General features: G+C 45.8%; 1 protein-coding gene across 4 annotated transcripts in view; it reads right to left on the bottom strand.

The window, feature by feature from the left end:
• Positions 1-17,387: 17,387 nt before the first annotated feature.
• Positions 17,388-19,684, bottom strand: part of FHIT (fragile histidine triad diadenosine triphosphatase) — a 565,069-nt gene continuing 562,772 nt past the window's right edge. For all 4 annotated transcript variants that reach the window (XM_063411702.1, XM_063411701.1, XM_063411704.1 and 1 more), the window contains exon 8: positions 17,388-17,917. The gene's annotated coding sequence lies outside the window, so the exon portion shown is untranslated. The remainder of the gene's footprint in view (positions 17,918-19,684) is intronic.

Raw genomic sequence — 19,684 nt, 5'->3', positions numbered from 1 at the left:
AAGTATGTTGCACTGAGTTATTACCTTCATTGTAAGGTTATTTTTTTTTTATGCTGCTAATTTAAATGAATATTGCTTTATCGAGCATAGATGTACATTGGTATGAGCAGTAGAAAGCTCAGAAAACCACTTTGTAAGGATTCTCCTTCTGCTGCTGTGCTAATGAAACTGAAACACTCTTCCTTGCAGTGGTCTGTGCAAGATAGCTGGACTTTTTACATTTTGTAATTAGTTTCTAGATGATTATCTATTAATATTTCATGCTTGATTCCATGCCAATGTCTGCTTTTGGCCAAGGTCTCTTTTGACCATCCTCTTTTGCATATTAGTACTAAGCTTCTGAAGAAAACACTGCTTTTGCTGAAATCTGGGAGACTTGCTGAGCAGACTGGGGTAGCAATTTGGGAACTTCAATAATTACTCCTTCTTTCCCAAAAGTCTGCTTATACAGCACATAAATGTGAACTAACCTTTAGGAATCCTCTGCAGCTCTGACACCTAATATCAAACTTACACTTTGCAACAGGACAGAGAATGTATAATTTATGAGCTAGTGAAGTATCTTTAATTAAACCAGTATTTTCTAAATTTTGACTGAATTTAATTCTAATCTAACAGAAAGAAGCAATCCACGTCCAGCTGAGGTTTTCCTTAAATACCACCCTTGTTATCTGGGAGACTTTGAATCAAGTAAGATAGATGGTTTTAATTTCCATGTTCTCAGTGTAACACTTGGGGTCAATGTTTGCATACTTATCATAGGCGGTTTACCACTGACAACCACTGTAATTGTTCAACTTTTCCATGGTGAAGACCTGATTGACTATTATGCACTGTATTTATTTTGTCTCACACTAAAATATAGATGATTGATTATCCCATTATTCTATTGACCAAGGCTGTAACAAGGTGTGACAAATACGTGCCATTACAGTCCATAGCCAGCTGTGGAAGGTGGTGCACCCAGGTAGGAGAATTTCCATGCACACGAATCTCTGGAAAGCCTTAACAAACTTTCAGGACACTGTATTTAAAAGATGTTACCTGAATTAATGGTCTTCCTTTCTGCTAGGTGCTTGCTAAGGATGAGAAAAGAAAATAACAGGTCCTGATATGAAAAGCTTAGGATATGATTGAGAGTCCATGGGAGTCAAGGGGAATTCTTCCAATGAGTTTCTGGGCTTTGGCAGGGTCCTGAGGGTAATCCTTCTGTTTACTTCATTGAGAGTTGTGTCAGCCCTGAAAAAAATCTCTCCTTGTTAACTGCATTGAAATGTGCAGAGAAAGAAGTGTCTTCTGTCACTGATGTAGCACAACAATATGAAGTATGTGCACATATCAAGGGGAAAGAGAAAAATCCTTTATTTTAAAGCTCTTTATCTGCAACTTGGTGTTTGAAATACATAATTTAATTATCTTTGAAATTCTTTGTTCCTTCTTAAAATAAATAATATTTAATTTTCCTTTAAAATATCATGCATTGATGGACACAGCACTGGGGATTGTGGCAACGAAATGGTATTGAATCAGCCTCTGGAAATTTGTATTAATAAACAATGCATTTGCTACCAGTCTCTCATATTAATTAGTCTTCAGAATGTGTCAGTGCTTTTCATTTGTATTTAACATTGCCTGAACTTACTGCCAATTAAATACAATGTTGTTATCAACTCAACTCGCACGTGATTACATTGGATTAATGTAGTTCTTTTCTTTGATCCACTATAATTATACATCAGAGCTGTGATTTTAAACAAGTGTAAAAATATAATCAGTTTGTATATGCAGCTGCCTTTTTCTTCTAATATACTTTAATAACATTCACCTCCAGTTAACAGCTGTGGAAGCCCTGGGCCCTGTTTAGCAGCTCAGAGGAGACTGTAGCATTTTGGAAGCACTGGAAGAAGCCCCATGCGTGTCCCTGTCCTCGCCCTCTGTCCAGATGTTTTGGATGATGTTTTGGAGTGGGACCTGTCACCCTTCAGCCCCCAAATCCTCCATGAGAACTCACTAGATGCATGCAGAAGGAACATACTGCCTTAAAATGCAATACTGCTTCCCTTGGAGCCTGATGGCTGCTCCATGCCTAAACCCCAGGGCGGCTCTGATGGCTGGGAGCACCACAGAGGGGTGTGCTCTGCATCCTCCTTGTCCTGTGCCCCAGCAGCCACAGAGCCCAGGGGCACACGGAGACACGGGCTGGTGTAAAATGGGCCCCTGTGACTGCTGGGAGGATGGGAACACCTTTGTGACAGAATAACCAGTCTACCCAGTCTCAACTTGTGAGGCTCTGGTGTTTCACTGAGCTAGATTTTGGGACCAGCAGGGGTAAGGAACAGACAAAATACCACTGCTCAAAGCAGAAGGATGCTGTTTCCCAAAGCTTCCCACTTCTCTGCTGCTGACAGACAGGGCTCACCCAGCGGAAAGGCTGGAGGAGGCTGCTCTTCTGCTGGAGCAGATAGAAGTAATTAGTCAAATCACTGCGGCGCAGAGAGGGAAGCTGGCCCGTCTCCTCTGCGCCACAAATGACTCATTGCATATCAACTTCACTGAAGGGGTATTTTTTTCCCTCTTCTACTTTGAGCAGGGAAACAGAGAGATGAGTTTTTCAAAAGGCCACCAAAGCTTTTGTTTGAGAGCTTTGCCTTCCAGGTCTCCTAGGACCATTGAGAAAGTCATGGCCTGAATAAATGTCATCAGCAGTCACTCTGGGAGGGACGGAGACCAAGAGCATTTCTGCCTCCTGAAGGAGCATAGCCATGACCTGGTGAGCAGATAGCTGCTGGCTGGTTATTCACCAGCCTGATAGATTCATTTATGCATGTACACCCCAGAGGTGCTGGATCCAGTGGGAACAAGGCAGCCACCCCCTTGTCCACACCAGCCTTGTGGGGAGTGCACAGCAAGGGCACACAGCCCCTGCAAAAGCACTCCTGCCTGGAAGAACATCTTCCCAGCAAGCAGAAACAAAAGAAGCTTGCTCTTTTACCTTTTGTCTCACCTCCCAGGCAGTAAGGAGCAGTTGGTGCCGTGCCTGCTGGAGCTTGCTCAGTTCAGCTGAGTCTTGCCCACCACTGTGCTCCATCGGCTGCCACTGCCAAGGGCAGGGTCCTGCAAGAGACAGAGCTTGCCCGTCCCACCATTCTCAAAGCTCCCCCCAGGTCCTTCCTCGCCCATTCCAAAGCAGAGGAGGGGTAACTAAGCAAGGAATTAAGGCTGAGTGAGTGGAAGGTAGTGGAACATGAGCCATGCCCTGCTGGCCCCTGGGTGAGTAACACAGGGTTCTGCTGAGGCAGTGCTCTTTGTGCGCAGAATCAGGAGCGTTCCAGTGAGATGAAATCTCATGCTCCTGATTCAGCTGACATTTCTGGCAAATTGTTGACCTATTGCAATTTATTCAGGATTTTTCTTGTCCTGGTACAGTGGCTCTAACAGTGACAGATTTGCCATTCTGTTTCTAACAAATATGCAGCTTTTGTGACTCTGAAACTTGTACCTTGAAGCATCCCAGATAATAATTGCTTCTGTGCTCCACAGCAGCACTCTGTGTTTATAGGCAAGGAAAATAATTAATTTAATATTAATTAATAAGATTTAATATAGCTAGTGCTAGCTTGTGTCATAGAATAACTCATAGGGACAATTCTAATTCCACCTGACGTTTATATTGAGGGTTTTTCTCCTGGGCTGGAACCAGAGGACGGTGTGGCTGCACCCTGGGCAGTGAGAAAGGCAGCCCTGCTAACAAGAAGTGGCTGTGGGGAAAGGGTTCAGGAGAGCCACTTGTCACCTTGAAAATTTTTAAAGGAGAAAGCAGGAAAGTGGCCCTTCTTTCGGCTCACCTTGGGAAGGAACAACTGCAGAAGCAGTCTCCTTGCCTGGAAGTGATGCAGTGGGATTGATGGATTAAATGCTGCTCTTTTAGAGTTTTCCCTGCTTTATTGTGGCATGAGCAAAAGGACATTTCTTATGTCACTTCAAAGAGGAGATGTGTCAAATCACAGAGCACCAGGCTGGAAGTGACCTCAAGGATCGCCTGATCCAACATTTCTTGGCAAAAGCAGTGTCAGACAAGATGGTCCCTCACTCTGTCCTGCTGAATCTTAAAACTGTCCAATCTCAGGGAATCCACCACTTCCCTGGGGAGATTATTCCACTGGCTGATTGCTCCCAGTGTGAAAAAAAATCTCTTTTTGTGTGTAGTTGGAATCTTCCCAGAAGTAATTTGTACCCATTATCCCTCCCTTTTCCCTGTGAAAAGGGAGTCTTTGTCTCCTTTGTAGCCACCCTCTAAATAGTGGAGCATGGCTATAAAGGCCCAAGGCTTCTTTTCTCAAGGCTGAACAAACCCAGTTGTCTCAGCCTTTCCTCCCATGGCAGCCCTTCCCAGTCCTTGGCTCACCCTTGCAGCCTTTCTCTGGACTCTCTCTGCCTGTTCACATCCTTTTTATGTCACAGGCCAGAACTGGGCACAGTATTCCAGGTGTGGGCCAGCCAGTAAAGTGGGATAATGGCTCCTTTATCTCTGCTGGTGATGCCCTTGTCGGTGCCACCCAGCACCCTGCAGTGACCCTTTGCTGCAGCCATGCACTGTTCACTGCTGCTGGGCTTGTAATGCAGTGACAATCCCAGTGCTGCCCTGTGCTTCACCACCTGTTAAACCCAGAAGTGGCTCTGATCAAACCCCCTCTCTGAGGGTTGCTGAAAGACTTTTATTAGCAGTGAGATGCAGCCTGCAGGGACTTGTCTCACTGATCTTTCCCTGACAGGGGTCACAGATCAAACAAACTTCCTCAGTGATGTACGTCCAAGTTGTCTTTCACATCCTTTCAATATCCTTTGGCCTCACATTTCGTATCACATTAAGGTTTTCCCAAAATACTCATGTTTAAGATGAAACTCAGGTGGGAGCTTGTACCAGCCCAGAGGTGTGCACTGGCAGTTGCACACTTTTTTGGGGTGTTTGCTCAGAAATCAGGCAGCACATTCTTGGCTGTCATGGGCGGGATCTCCAGTGCAGCTCAGCCTGCATGAGTGAGGATGCTGCAGACAGCTGAGGTCTTGGGAATTGCTAATGAAACCAACTGCTCTGCCAGCAAACTATCCTGGGTCCCCCACTGGCTGTGAAATTAAAATGGGGGCTCTATGGGGGTGAAGTTAATGCTGTATACATAATCTATCTGTCCCAAGGTAAGCCTTCACATCTGTTCTCTGTACAAGTGGAAGTGCAGGATATAATTAAGTGAGTGAGAAATAGTTTGAGTGGAAAGCAGTGCTGTCCACCAGCAGCTCAACCCATGCCTCGTTGCAGAGAGCAGCGGGTCTAACCAGCCAGAGTTAGAGCTGGCATAAAAACAGGCTGGAGGTGTCCTGGTTAAAAACATTCTTAGCTTAGTTTTTAAATTTTTTCCACTTTATTTTGTCATTGAGGACAAAGAGAAACTTCAGCCTGTAAATGCCACCAGCTCTCCATTTCACACTGATGTTCCCAGAGACAGCAGAACTGCCCGTAAAGAGTCTGTCATCTAATAAAAATTGGAAAAAAATCTTCCAGGTTTCTGCATGCCCCTGTCACTCATAAATAAATTGTTACTGAACCCTTGCCTGCCCACCTCCTTCTGCTGCTGGAGCTGAAGATGGTGACAAACTTTCCTCAACATCCGCTGCTCTAGTGTGTGCAGGAGAGCTGCTGCAGTTCAGGGAGAGCTGCAAAGGAGAGGGAAAAGAGGGGGAAATACCTGTCCTGGCATTTTAGGAGTGGAAGTGTCTGCGAGAGCATTTGTGCAGTCAGAAAGGCTCACCCAAAAGATTTGCAGCCGTAGACAAAATCTGAACTACCCACCCAGGCTTTTCTTCCCACTTCACCTCCTTTTATTTTTTTGCTAAATGTCAGTTTGCTTGTCAGCCTCCGGCTGGGGTTTTCATGTTATTCCCTCACTTCTTTCAGTAGGATCCCTTTGCCAGAGAAGGAGAGAAATGTCACGGCATGACAGCTCCTCCGTCCCAGCTGCACGTGTGAGGGGGGCTCTGCAGCAGCCAGCACACGGCACCTGGACAGACAGACAGACAGACAGCAGAGCTCCTGATGGGGGCAGCAGGAACACAAAGATATAGGGGCACTTGTCACACCCAAATGCAGCTGCTGGCAGATTTAAAAGTAAAAAGTGCAAATTTGGTGTCTGCACTTGGGTGGTTTCTCCTGGCACTAAGTGGGATGGTACCAGCTGCATCCTGGCCTCTTTTTCTCCCCCTCCATCACAGCCCAGCACTGGTTCCTCAATAATTTGAGATGCACAATAATATTAGGTAATTTAATGCTTTATAATATATGCATCCCTAATAATATTTATTGCTTCTACTAATTTTATGTAGTATATTTATATGTGCATATAAATACATTTATGCATATAAATACAGCCCTTTGAAAGATCTTTATGTACTTACGTTTATATGAGATTTTTAATACTTATGTAAATATAACAGAATAGAATAGAGTAGAGTAGAGTAGAATAGAATAGAATAGAATAGAATAGAATAGAATAGAATAGAATAGAATAGAATAGAATAGAATAGCATAGATGTGTACACATATATTTAAAAGGTGTTATACATGCATATGCATGTGTGTGTATATATAAAGACCTTTTAAAAGGTCTTTTTATGTATATATACAGCTAGCACATATATACACACACACATAAATATACATATATGCACACATTTTAAACATTAAAAAACACTGGGGTTTAGATATGTAAATACCTTTGTATATAAATACCTGAAAACATTCTATATCTCTGTATCATCTATATCCAGTGAACAGAAGCATTTTGCAGAGGGCTGTGGCTCTGGTGCTTGGCTCAGCAGTGCCCATCCCACCTGCCCAGCAGGTCTGGGGGAAGTCCCCATCTCTGTGGGCTGCTGCTGCTGCCCTGCCTGTTCAGGGGACTGTGACTGAGTGCCCAAAACACCCTTGGCTGAGCTTGTGCCTGAGCACTTGTATTTGTTTATCTGTCCCTCGATGCCACTCTATAAACAATGAGATCCCAATTCCCCCTCTGCCCCCCCTCTGAGCATTTCCTGGCATCTGTCTGTGTTTGGACCTGATAAACACGGGGTGTGCTGCAGTGTGTCCTGTGGGAGATGCACAGGTGTGCACACACCCAGGGCTTGCTGTCTTTTTAATTAATTAATTTAAACTGTTAATTTTCCCTCTTGTTGTACTGACAGTCAGTGTCTCTGCCTAGTCCTACAGCGACTCTGGAGGGTGGCTGAGGACAGGGCAGAGCCAGGTCCCTGCTGCAGGGCCAGCAGAGATGGGTCTTTGAAGAGGAGGCCCAGGGGTGGAGAGGGATGCTTGGCTTCTCAGCTGCTGGATTTGACTAGAAATCCTCTGTTTAGTGCCTATAGCGCAGATACTGATGGTTTGTTTATCACCTGCAGCCTGGTTTACATCAGGAGAGGCTTGGGATTCAGCATTCCCTTCCCTCCTGGTTACAGGACTCAGTGGGGCTCGCAAGTGCTGCTGGAGTAGACTGGGGATGGGCAGGACCTGGAAAACTCAGCTGGGCACACACACCTGGGCAGCTCAGGGCAGTGCACCATCCTTGCCTACATGCAGCCAGCCAAAGCTGTTGTGTTGATTTTGTGCTCCCTGGAAAGGCTTTTCTTTTGGCCATTTTTTTGTATATGTCTGGCTCGAAATTTATAAAGCGCTTGACCACCCAAGGAGTTTTGCAACTCCACCATCTGCATCGTCGCACAGCAAGCGGGTCCCCACCTGCTGCAGATCAGTTTAAAGAGAAAAAAACTTCCAGGAAGGAACTGGAAGCAGAATTGGATGAAAAATGTCTTCTTAAAAGGACCAAGAATTAGCAGAATCTAAGTGGCATAATGAAAGAAGCTTTGGCAATAAAGCAAGCTGTGTGAATATGTCAGGATGAAGGGACACTTGCTTAGATTGAGACCTTGGAAAGACCATTCAAATGCACAAATTCTACAAACTCAGGGCATGAGAAAGACCAGGGAGGGCTGCTGGCTCAAAGCACAGGACAGGAGTACATGGACAGGTGATGTGGCCTCTTTCTCAAATCAAGAAAAATACCTGGCTTTTGGAGGAGGAGGAAATTTTGGAGCATGGGCTTAAGGCAGCATGGGAAAGGGACTGAATGCAAAATTGGAGGTTAAGGAGGATGTGCAGAAATGAAATTCCAAACACATAAGCCCATGCTGAACTGGGTTTTATAGCTTCTGATCAACCAGCAGGAACTTGCAACAGGACATTTTTGGGATATTTACATATTTGGGATATTTACATACATTTACAATAGTAAATTTACAATTTGTTATTGCCCAGGTGTTTATTTGGCACCTAAGAAAGAGGCTTGGGTTCCCAACAGCAGAGAGTGGGCAGTCTTTCTCCTGCAGTTTTCAAGGTGGGTGCTTGACCATCTTATCAGCTCAGGGGTGGGATTGTGTCCAAGGAGTGTGTCTGATGTCATTGCAGGTATTTAAGAAGGGCTTGCTGAGTGATCAAGGTCCAATACTCAGAGCTTGGTCACATTTTTGTGAGAGAAAGACCATTTACAGAGACATGAAGGCAAATGGGATAAAATGCAACATGATTTATCAAGCAAGATTAACCTGAAATCCCTAACTGATCTTGTAGATAAAGGAAATCCAACAGTTCTCCTCCTCCAGGATTTCAGTGAATCCCCTGCTTTTGTGCTCTGAATATCTAATGGTGTATGTCGTGCTGGAGAAGATGGGGATTAATTAAATAACTCAGAAATAGGTGAGGAATTGGCTAATAGGGCCCAGTAATGGTAAGAGAGCTTTTTCAAAGACTGGGCTGCAGCTTACTTTGATCACTCTCTATCTGCATTAAAGGCCTCAGCAGAGGAGCAGGGGTGTTTGCTGAGGGAACCTGCTGGGAATGACAGCAAACACACAAGGAGCTTTGGGATATTTTAGTGAAAGGACCTGGAGGACCACGAACACACAGGAGACTGGCACAGCTTGGTAACAGGCACTCTACTGTCCCCCAAAGCCCCATGGCAAGGGGAGCACACTGTTTATCACACATAGTGCACCAAGGCTCTGGATCTGCTCATGCCCTGCTCCATCCCTGGGCCTGGAGGCTTCTGCAGCTGTGTGTTGGGTGCTGTCAGACGCAAAAAGCTGTGACACAATCGAGCAGTGCTGGTGGTACCACGCCTGGCTCAGCACCCCCTGTTCACAGCTCAGGGAAACCTGTCACAACCATGCTCTGGTTTTCTTGCTATACTTCTCCCTGCTGTCACCCATCTCTCTGCATGCCTGATTTCTGACTAATGTAAATACACACCCCCTTCTTTAGCATAATTCAATACTAATTCCTTAATATGTGTTATTTTCCACTGTATCTCCATTTCCCTGCTATCCGTCTTAAGAGTGCCAACAATTGCTATCACTGTTTGACTGTTATGTGTATATAATTAGAGCAGTTGGCTCAGGTAGTTTCTCTTTCTTCCTTCAGTTCCTTCCTCTGCTTTCCTCTAGTCTGCCTTTTGGGGTTTTTCTTCATTTCAGGCTTTTTGGAGGAAGCTTTCAAAGCAGGGTGTGTGGCTTTTAACTCTTCCACCCATTGAATTGGAGGCCACCAGCTGCTAAAGCCTCTAAAATCTCTGAATTTGTTAAACTCTCCTGAGCAGCCAGCTCCTCTCGTTCTCCATTTCTTATCCCTGAGGCTCTAAGTGGAACTTTGTAAGTGATGTTTCTGCAAGTGAATTGCCTGGTTGAGGAAATTGCCTGGCTGGTTTTATTCCCCCTTGGTTGCCAACCACCCAGCACTGCTGGTGTTCAGCTCACCCCCAGGTGCCTCGGACATGCCAGGCCCTGGATCTGGCCAGCCCATCACCTCCAAGCCATCCTTGCTCCAACAACAGGGAAAGGAAAACACCCAGTTGCTCAGGGATTCATGTGGAGACACAAAGCAAACCTGGAGAAATTCCCACTCTCCTCTCTCCCCATGTCAGAATTTGTCTTGAAAGATTTCCTTTCACAGGGAAGTACCTGGGTAATTACAGCTATTGCAAAGACAGTTAATAGCTGATGAACACAGCAGTATATTTTAATTGAATATATTGAGCAAAAAGCACAGCTCTTGACCTTTCTCATGAGTGAAATGGTAGAACAAGCTTCTGTACACTCTGAGCCCATGGAGAGCATGGAGGGGGCCACCCATTGCTGTTAATGGAGCCCTCCATGTAAAACCCTTTATGACAGCTCAACAATGAGCTGCTGAACATGCAATTAGTCTCATTTCATACAGTTATTATTCATGTTGGAGGCTAAAGAAGTGGGAGGGATGCTCTGGCTAAAGCAGAATGCTGTCTCAGAATTCAGGTTGCTGTCTCTGGCAGCTCCAGCCTCAGCCATCCTACAATAACACTTTTGTTAATGCCTGGAAGACTTTGGGTGATTTAATGCTGGTGGCCACAGTTTGTCTTTGCAACAGGACAGATCTGTGAACTAACCACCCTCCAGGATCAGGACAAGAGAAACCCAGATTTATTCAGGATGCCAGGATTCCACGAACTGCCGCCCCAGTGCCCACCTGGGTGTGGGAGCTGCAGAGATATGAGACACACACCCCTCCCTGTCCCATCATCCAAGCCAGCTTCTGCCTGTATTGATTTCTAAGCTTGTGATTAAAGTTTGCTCATGCTGTACCTTCCTGAATTGGCACTTGGGTCCTTACTCCAGCAGAAACTCGCATTGATCCGTGCTGGAGCACAGGCTGAGTAAGCCCTTGGGGACCAGCTGTATATTTGCAGCGTGGTGCTCTTCAGACACATGACAATTTCAGCACAATTTTGTAACATTAAAACAGCATTACCAGTGTGTCTTTAACTGGCCATAAATAGAAACCTTGACTTGTCTGCAGTGGTTTGATATTCCAAGCTAGACAAGAACATTTGGTCCTGGCTTGCAAGCCATTTTATCACCAAAAAGAAATTTTGTAGGTTAGGTAAGTCAAGAGCTTATTCTTGCAAAACTTCAGCCTGTGTCTGGGAGCTGCAGTGAAACTGCATCTAATATTCAAGTGCAGGAAAAAAGGGAAAGGCTCTTTTTAAGGCTCATTAGCGATGGCAAAAAGATACAAAAAGACCAACGCCATTTTACACTTGTAAAAATACCCCTAGTAGATTCATATTTTTTAATCTTCAGTACAAAAGCTCCATAACTACAGCAAGGCATAAGTTTCCAATGACTAGCTAACCTTTTTTTCTATAGCCTCTGGCATTAAAACTCTCAGTGAAAAGACACTTTACAGCTAGTTCGGGCAGTTCATTTTCTGTCAATCAACTCTTAGGCTGGAAGTATAAAGGCAGCAATATGACAAGATTTCTATTTTAATATCTTTACTCTTGATAAGATAATCCTAGAGGAATGGTGCTGATCAAATATTTACAGGCAGTGCTCACTGACACAGTCTATTGTAAAATTAAATACATAAAATTATGTGGGGATAATGTTAATGTTGTGATAGAAGGACAAAGGCAGAGTGCTCGAAATGAAGGTTGACTCTTCTTAATATATCCTCTGAGGCAGGACTAGCACTGCTGGCATGGGGAATAGATGAGCTGCTTTCATGTCACATTTTGTGACCTTTCTCTGCTTTTCAGTAGCTTGTTTGCTGTGTAAACACATTTGCTTACTTAATGATCTAGATTTTAAGTATTTGTGTGTGTGTGCTGGGTGTCTCCCTGAGGTGCACTGCATGGCTGAGGCCTGGGAGAGGGCAGGATTTGGCACTGAGCCACCCCCTGGTTTGGTCCCAGCCCTGGTTTGGGGTGCAGAGCAGAGGGCACAGACTGGGGGCACGGGAGGTCTTTTCCCATTCACTGCATCAGTCATGGAGAGCAGTTACCTCTGGGGAGCTCTTCCCACTGCCCTGCAGAGAGGCACATGCCCCAGGAGAGATGCAAGTGCCCAAATTCCTGCTTCTTTTGACCATGAGACTGAGCAAGTGCACCCAGGGAGAAACCTTTGCAAATAGATTTGTTTTGTCTTCCCCTTCTCTCTCTGCATTCATGGTGGGACATGAGGTGACCTGGAGGCCCTGTCCCTGCCTCGCTGTCCCAGAGGAGCACTGGTGACACAATGCCAGCTCAGCCACCACGGCATTGCCCTCAGAGGAGGATGTGTAGCAGGTAACGAGAGCCGTGGCTTAGAGCTTCTCCTCTACAGCATGGAGGTTTTAGATCAGCACAGGCTGGGGACAAGGGATGAGAGGAAGGTCCTCAGCTTGTGATCCAGAAGGCCCTGCTCTTCTGAACGGCCAGTGACAGAAAAGACCCACAATACAATCTGCAACAGCTTATAAATGGTGGAGTCCAAGGGGCAGGTATCAAATTCTACCCAATAGGTAGAGAACGTGGGAGGAGAACAAGGAGGAGTTTCACACCTCAGGAACCAGTGGGAAAACAGTGGGAGAACCGTGGGAGGAGAACAGGTCTCATGGGCCAACCGGGCGTGGTGGATTAGGGGAATTCCAGGCAGGGGTTTAGGCTGGAGTTGGCCCAAGGGAAGGATTGACTTAGAACATCCAGGAAAGAGGGGTCGGGTTAGGTACAACTGATAGCTCAGGGGGTGGAAACAGCCTTCGGGACAAACCCTTAATTCAAGGAAACGGGGATACAGAATAGCTCACTAACCATGGAATTTAAACAAACCACAGCACACTGGCAGCACCATGGACAGGAGGTGACCTGAAGGCCCTGTCCCTGCCTCGCTGCCCCAGAGGAGCACTGGCACCACCGCAACGCACCAAGGCCCCTCTGCCTCTGCTCTTTAATGATGCTCCAGTGATGCTCAGCCTGAGCACAGGGAAAATGAAGTGCTGATTTAGGCTGAAAAGCCAGTGCTGGCTAATATGGGAAATTACTCCTGCAATCATCACTCTTTTCCTGTCACTATGGTGACAAAAGAAATGACAAAAACCTGAGCAGAAAGATGTGGTGACACGAGTAGAGAGGGACAGAGCAAATGCTTGGCAGTTGCAGCCGGGTCAAGGCAGATCCAAGAGGGGCCAGGCAGTACAGAAAACCTGTGCTGGAGCCATTGCTCACTGATGGATGCAGCTGTGTCCCTCACAGGGGTTTGCAGTGTGACACAGGTACTAAACCCATGTGGCACCAAGTGCCACAGTCAATGCAGCTAGCACAGATGTAAAAAATGTAATAATCTCAGTCGTACAAGGCTTCCATGCCACAGCTTTAATCCTAATGCACTAACCATTGATTTTTGCACCACCTTCCTCTGCAGGACTTGTTTGCCACCTGCCCTAAGGGGGTCTGCAGCCAGCCCAGCGCAGTGTCAGCAGCTGAGCATCGTTAGAGGACACAGCCAGGAACTCTGCTCTGCCCAGCCAAAGAAATGGTCACCTGGGACTGGGAAACAGATGTATAAAATGTATGGCAAGGCACGGGGGGACATGACTGGAGGCAGCCCAGGACTGTGAGGAGCAGCTGAAGTGACTCTGGCTGCTCAGCCCCTTGTCTCTGCAGCACTGCTGGCCAGGTTTCCCTGAGGCCCTGCCAGCATCCCCCATCTCACCATGCACAGAGACAAGGTCACCAGCTCCCAGATGCCCAAACAGCAGATTGCTGTGCTGCTCAAGGAGAGAAATCTATCTCAAGAATATCTTCACAAGAAACTCCAAAGAATATACTGGGCAGTTGCAGCAAGATGTGCAGGTCCAAGGACAGCTTGCTCAGGAGTGTCTGGTGGAGAAGGGGCCGGTGTGTTGGTGCCCATGCTGCAGTGACACTCCGAGCCCTGGGCCAGTAGGGGTCACCACCACATCAAACAGCATCCAATGTCTTTGCCACTTTAAGCTGAATTTTCATTTTCTTGGAGTCACCTTCTAAAGGAGGAAAAAGGGTGAGGTGCAGTGGGGGAACAGAAGAGGGTTCTGGAGAAAGAAGTGGGGAAAATCTTCATCCTGAAATGCCAAACTAAACACACCCTCTGCCCCACCTCGTTTTTTTTTTTTCCCAGGAGGGAACACTGTTTTTTCCAGCCAGCTCTACTCATGAATGATTGTGCAGAGCTCTGCTAATGGGCTCTGCCAAGCTGTGGTCACCCTATGGAGCTATTGGCAGGAGAGGTGGCAAGTTGGAAAGGACTACAAGGGAACTCTGCATGATATTTTTTGATGAGCTGATTATTCAGAAATTTCACAAGAGCTGAAATATATCACTCTGTTCTGAAACTCAGAGCCCTGCCAACACACAGGACAGCTTACATGAGCAGCAGCATTTTCTCCTTCACAGAGTTGCTGGGCTGCACGTCAGGAACCAGATGTGGGAATCGGACAAGGCTTTTCAGCAGCCATCGACCACAGTGACACTGAGAGGTGGGGAGTGGAGAGGAGGACACAGAAAGCTGGCATAGAAATTATTTTGGTACTTTCATGGCTGTCACTATGTGTGTATTTGGGCTTGAGAGTTTTTCATTAGCTCTGTGGGTACTGGGGCATTAAGATTTTTATTGCTTTATGGCTCGGTATGAGATCACCCCAGCTCCCACATGGATTGAGGTATTTTTATTTCAGGAGTGCTCAGTCCCTGGCCACATTTCAGGGTACTGTCACATGCCAGGAGCTGACCTTGGCACCCCCCATTGCAGCCAGACCCACTGTCAGCATCAGCCTGAGTCTGCAGCCCAGTCAGGCTCCCACAGAGACCAACAGAACATGTTCCCTTCTCTCCAACATTAATTAAAAACAAAACACTGGCTTATTTTAGCTCAGAATCAAAAGACATACCTGGGGGTGGGTGAATGTGTGATGGGGGAGGTTAGAAGCAGCACAGATTTCTGAATTAACACACAAAGTCTTCAAGGAGCTGACACAGCCCATGCCCAGCCCATTGATCTGTCAGCACACAACCAGTTTGAGCTGCCTGGGATGGCATCAGCTGTCCCGTGGAGAACCTGGAGCTGCTACATCTGCATCTGGAGCAAGAACAGTGCTGAACTGCTGAAAGACAAATAACAAACATCCTCCTGCTGCACTCACAGCCTTTGCTGAAAGCACTTGAGCTGCCTGGCGTGGCAGGGAGTGCATGCCTGGGCTGCTGTGTCCCCATCAGATGTGTGCTCCCAGTAACCTGGCTGTTCTCCCGGCATGTCCTGAGACACCCCTTGTGCAATTTCTGTTCCAGGGCACTCAGGGGACATGTGCAGCTCCCAACCTGGCCCTACAAGACAGCGAGGAGAATTGTGGCTGAACCATATCTGGTTTACTCATGGAAAAGGAGGCACACAGGCACAGCCCTTGCAGCCCTTCAGAGGAACTGCTGCTTCAGGAAAAACTCTTAGGAATTGAAAAAATTTGGAAAATTTTCTTCTGTGTAAGGACAGGGAATGAGGGTCTGAGCTCTGTCCTGTTGTGAAGCCACCCCTTTGGGACCACTCCTCTTGTGCCACGTCCATCTGAGCCTCTGCACAGGTGATTTTTCCTGTGTTTCCTGCTTTGGGTGAGGGAGCTCAGCACTGCAGCGTTCCCCAGCCCAAAGGCAAGCCTCATGCATGGCCCCCATGGGGGTGAGAGATGAAGGCTGAAAAGGACAAAGATGGTTGCAAAGGCCATCAGTGTCTTTAGCACAGCATCTCCTCACATTTCCAGCATGGCATCTCTGCATACAGCTCCCTGCCTGTGGAAAATTAAGTCTGTAAGCAGTATATAAATGATCCAGACACCACCTTCAAGGTCCATATCTTAAAAAAACCGTGAGGGTTTACTCCATATACTGCTGCAGGATGTCATGTACTTCATGATCTGCCTTTTCTAATCTCTCCTTATCTCTCACTCCAATCCTTTCTCATGTCCCTCATCTATTGCAAATTCCCTTTTTAAGCTGGAGCAAAGCACATAAATATTTTCATGCTGCATAAATAGGTTGTTTTGTGCATAATGTCACAGGAGGCTTTTTTTAAAAGCAGGACCTTTAGTGCTGTGATAACGGCCTGCTCATTTACACAAATGAAATCTTCCATGGAGCTCAGCACTCATCTGCTCTGCAGCCCCCATGCAAAATGGTTGGCACAGCGCCCGCTCATCACAGGCTACAGAATTAATACAGAATATTCCATAATAAACAGGAAGCCATTGAGCACCAGGTTTGAAAATGCCTTGCAAATGTAACTGATGCTGAGGTTTTTCTTTCACTGTTCCCCAGCGGCTCAACCATTGTCTTCCTTCTGTGTGAAATCACAGCTACTTGAAATGCTGAAGTGCAAAAGGACACCCATTTATGTTGGCCCATTTGCCAGCATCTTTGACCATTCTGTCTGCTCACCTTACCTTCTCTGTTGCTTCTTGTTCCCTGACCTTCATTTCCTGTTTATTCAGCCCTTGCTCAGGGTCTAAAAAGTGCAGACACCATCAAAATGGACTTTTCATTTACTCTGCACAGAAAAAGAAATAGTGTTACAATCTCTACAGTTTTTAAAAGGGCTAATGGAAGATATTGGGGGCAACAATGGGTCATGGTGATCAAAAAAACTACTTTGAATCAAAGTGGTTTTCAGGAGCAATATTTAAAAAGCACCGCAGTAAAAACTGGAATCAAACATCAGTGATTTTGCTCCAGTGTTTCTATTTAAATTTGACAAGATGAGGACTTCAAGCCAATGAACTGAAAGGCTCTGCAGTACAGAGCAGAGAGAGACTTGGTGAAAATTATGAGGGCTCATCCATTGTGCATTTTCATACTCTCAGGCCAGGCTGTAACCCTCCAGGACAGACCATGACAGAGCAGTTGAATTTGTTCTGAACATGATCACACTGTGCTACCAGGCAGGAAAAGCTCTGCAGGCTCTGGTTGGGATCTGACCGTGACCTCCTGAAGCCCTCAGGTAGGCTCTGCACCCTGTGGCCTCCCTCAGCATGACTCTTATTGAAAGACTTGTTGTCATTTTGTTTTTCATCCTGAGTTTGGGGGACACAGAAAGCTTTGGTTGTTTCCTTTCCTGCAGTTCCAGAGGAGGATTATGGGTGCTCTTTTCACGCAAATCTTACAGACTCATTTCTTCTCTCCCATCTGTTGTTTAACTTCTTTTCCTGTTAGCAATCAACGACTCACCCATGGTGGGTTTCTTCCTGTGCAGGGTTCTGAGCACAGCATTTCTTGCCGAGATTTGTTCCACGTGGGAGGCTCCCACTCGTTGTTTGTGGCTGGGAGCAGCCATTCATGCCAGTCTAACCCTAATGTGATTACTATCCCATCAGCAACTTCACATATTAATTGTCTTACAGAAGTGTTTTCTATCACTTAAAACTCCAGAAGCCTTGTCATAATGCATTAAAAGAAGAGAGAAAAGGAAGATCTCAGTAAGCTTAATATTTCTTGTTTTAGAACTCATCTGAAGAAAAAACAGCTTTCCAAGTTTATCTTGGCTGGTCTGTGACAAAGTCTTGGTTTGAATTGCCACACTGCTAAAAGATCTAATTTTTCTATGATAAAATAGCCTACATACAATAACTGAATCAAAGAGCATAACATGAAGTAAACACTATATAATGTACCTAAATGCAGTAGCTACCTGATTTTCCTGGCACTTTATTTCTATTTAGGCCAAGGGACAATTTAAAAAGATTCCTTCCCAAGTACACAATTCAGAAAAAATATGAGTTACAATTCAGAGCAATATTTTGAACCAGTGCTGTTTAGTTGTCTTAGCTGGAATTCAACCTTGATGATATCCAAAGGTCCAGTAAAATTTTTCATGGAAGAATCCCATATTTGTAGAACATAACAAAATTGTTGAGCTGCAGCTCCAGGGCCACTGAGAGCTGGAGAATGAGGTTGTTCTTCCTGGGGAGTTTCTGGTGTCATGGGATGTGTTCCAAACACTTTGTTACCTGAGAAATATCAAACATAACAGATCATTACATATAATAGCAGCTTTGATCTTTGTTAGTAAGACAAAATGTGAGGCAGTTTATTACTAACGACTTAGGTGCTCATTAGTGTGTTCTGACAGGAGTCACTGACAGCAAGAGGCAAAAGGAAATGTTCAGTGTTAAACCCCCACACTGCAGCTCCTGTTACAGCCCATGCAACAGAGGAAGGAGAAAAGCCTTGCACACAACTGTTTTAGAATTATTTACCAGAGCAAGAAAGAGATTTATCTGATTTATTATCTGCTTTTTCAATAAACTGCACTAGCAAATAATACTAATGCCTGCCTTTCACATCGTGCTTTTCCTTCCTAACTCACAAAGCACCCTTGGACAGAGGTCAGGATCATTTTACACAAAACAAACACGAAGTGAGGCCACCTCTCTGATGTCCCTGAGTAAGACAGCACAGTCCCCAGCTCTGTTGACTGCTCCTCATAGGAACAAAGGATTAGAAAGGGCATCTTGTGTCATCAAATCCAGCTTCTTACTCTTCAAATCTATTTTGCTATAATAACCTTATGCAAGACTCTTTGAGGCTCATGATCTCTTATATAAGCTCCTACAAATAATCTTTCTAGACTATCATCTCTTGTATATCCTGACCCTGGGGTGGGAATCTGCCTGATGCCAAGGAATTACACACCAGTGATTTGGGACCATCACCCTGAAAATGCCCCCAGCCTCACACGCTGCAGAATGAATGGGGCATTTCTTGCCATGTCTGCTCCAATTTTATGCATCTCTTGGTGGTCCATCCTAGTGAAAGACCTGTTACAGGTGCCATGACAGATGTGGAAGGTGTTCCTGAAGCAGGGAAATGCTGAGAGCCTGACAGCTGTGGAAGCTGTGTATGAAATCCCTGCACAGACTCACGGCACAGTTGCTACTGCAGTGTTAGCTGGAGGCTTGCAGCAGCCCCAGGTGCTGACACCAAGGGGGCATTTGAGTTTATCCCTGCAATACCTCTGCTTTTGTGTAAAGATTGACATCCTGGCAAACAACAGAGCCTCAAGTACGCTCAGTCCAACATATTTCCACCATCCATCACGCCCTTCCTTTCTCAAATAACTACTTACTGGAGGAGTTATTAATGCCTTTCTGCCTACACAGCCTGGATACCGACACTCACACAAAGGCAGTGCTCGAGCTTTGAGGTCATGTTCGAGTTGCTGGTTCCAGTGACTCTCTGGGCAGTTCCATTATGCAGCAGCTACAGCAACAGGATACCATGATAAAAACCTTTGCTAATAATTGAGCATGAAATGGGCTTTTGGCTTGGTATCTTCAGTTTTGTACCTTCGCTTCAGAACATGTTTAGAGCTGGTTTCAATACTGGGAAAATTATCTCAGCTTATGAAACACAAAGCTGTTACCCAAGTGTCAGACAAGGGCACGGCCGAGCTCGCTCCCCGGGGCTGCGCGGGGCTCGATCTCGCCGCTGTTGTGGCTGCAATTCCCCAGCCACCCACTTCTTTGTTTGATTGTCTTTTCTCACTGAAACATATGTTTCCCGTTCCCACGTCATTTTGAGCAACAGTTTCCATTGTGAGCCCCTCCTGACTGACAGTTTGATGGCAGCCTGTGAATGGCTTGGCACGTATTTTGTGAATCTGCTTCAAGGAGGGTCTGCCTGCTCGGTAAGAGCATCCTCTGGCAGCTTGAGGGGCAAGAGATTGGCACCATTTGAGCACAGGTTTGGGTGTAAAAATACCTAGTCACAGCTGA

The sequence above is a fragment of the Prinia subflava genome, chromosome 14 (genome assembly GCF_021018805.1).
Source record: "Prinia subflava isolate CZ2003 ecotype Zambia chromosome 14, Cam_Psub_1.2, whole genome shotgun sequence".
NCBI classification, from domain to species: domain Eukaryota; kingdom Metazoa; phylum Chordata; class Aves; order Passeriformes; family Cisticolidae; genus Prinia; species Prinia subflava.
Note: the sequence above shows the minus strand (reverse complement) of the source record. Positions and strands in the feature narration are given on the sequence as shown.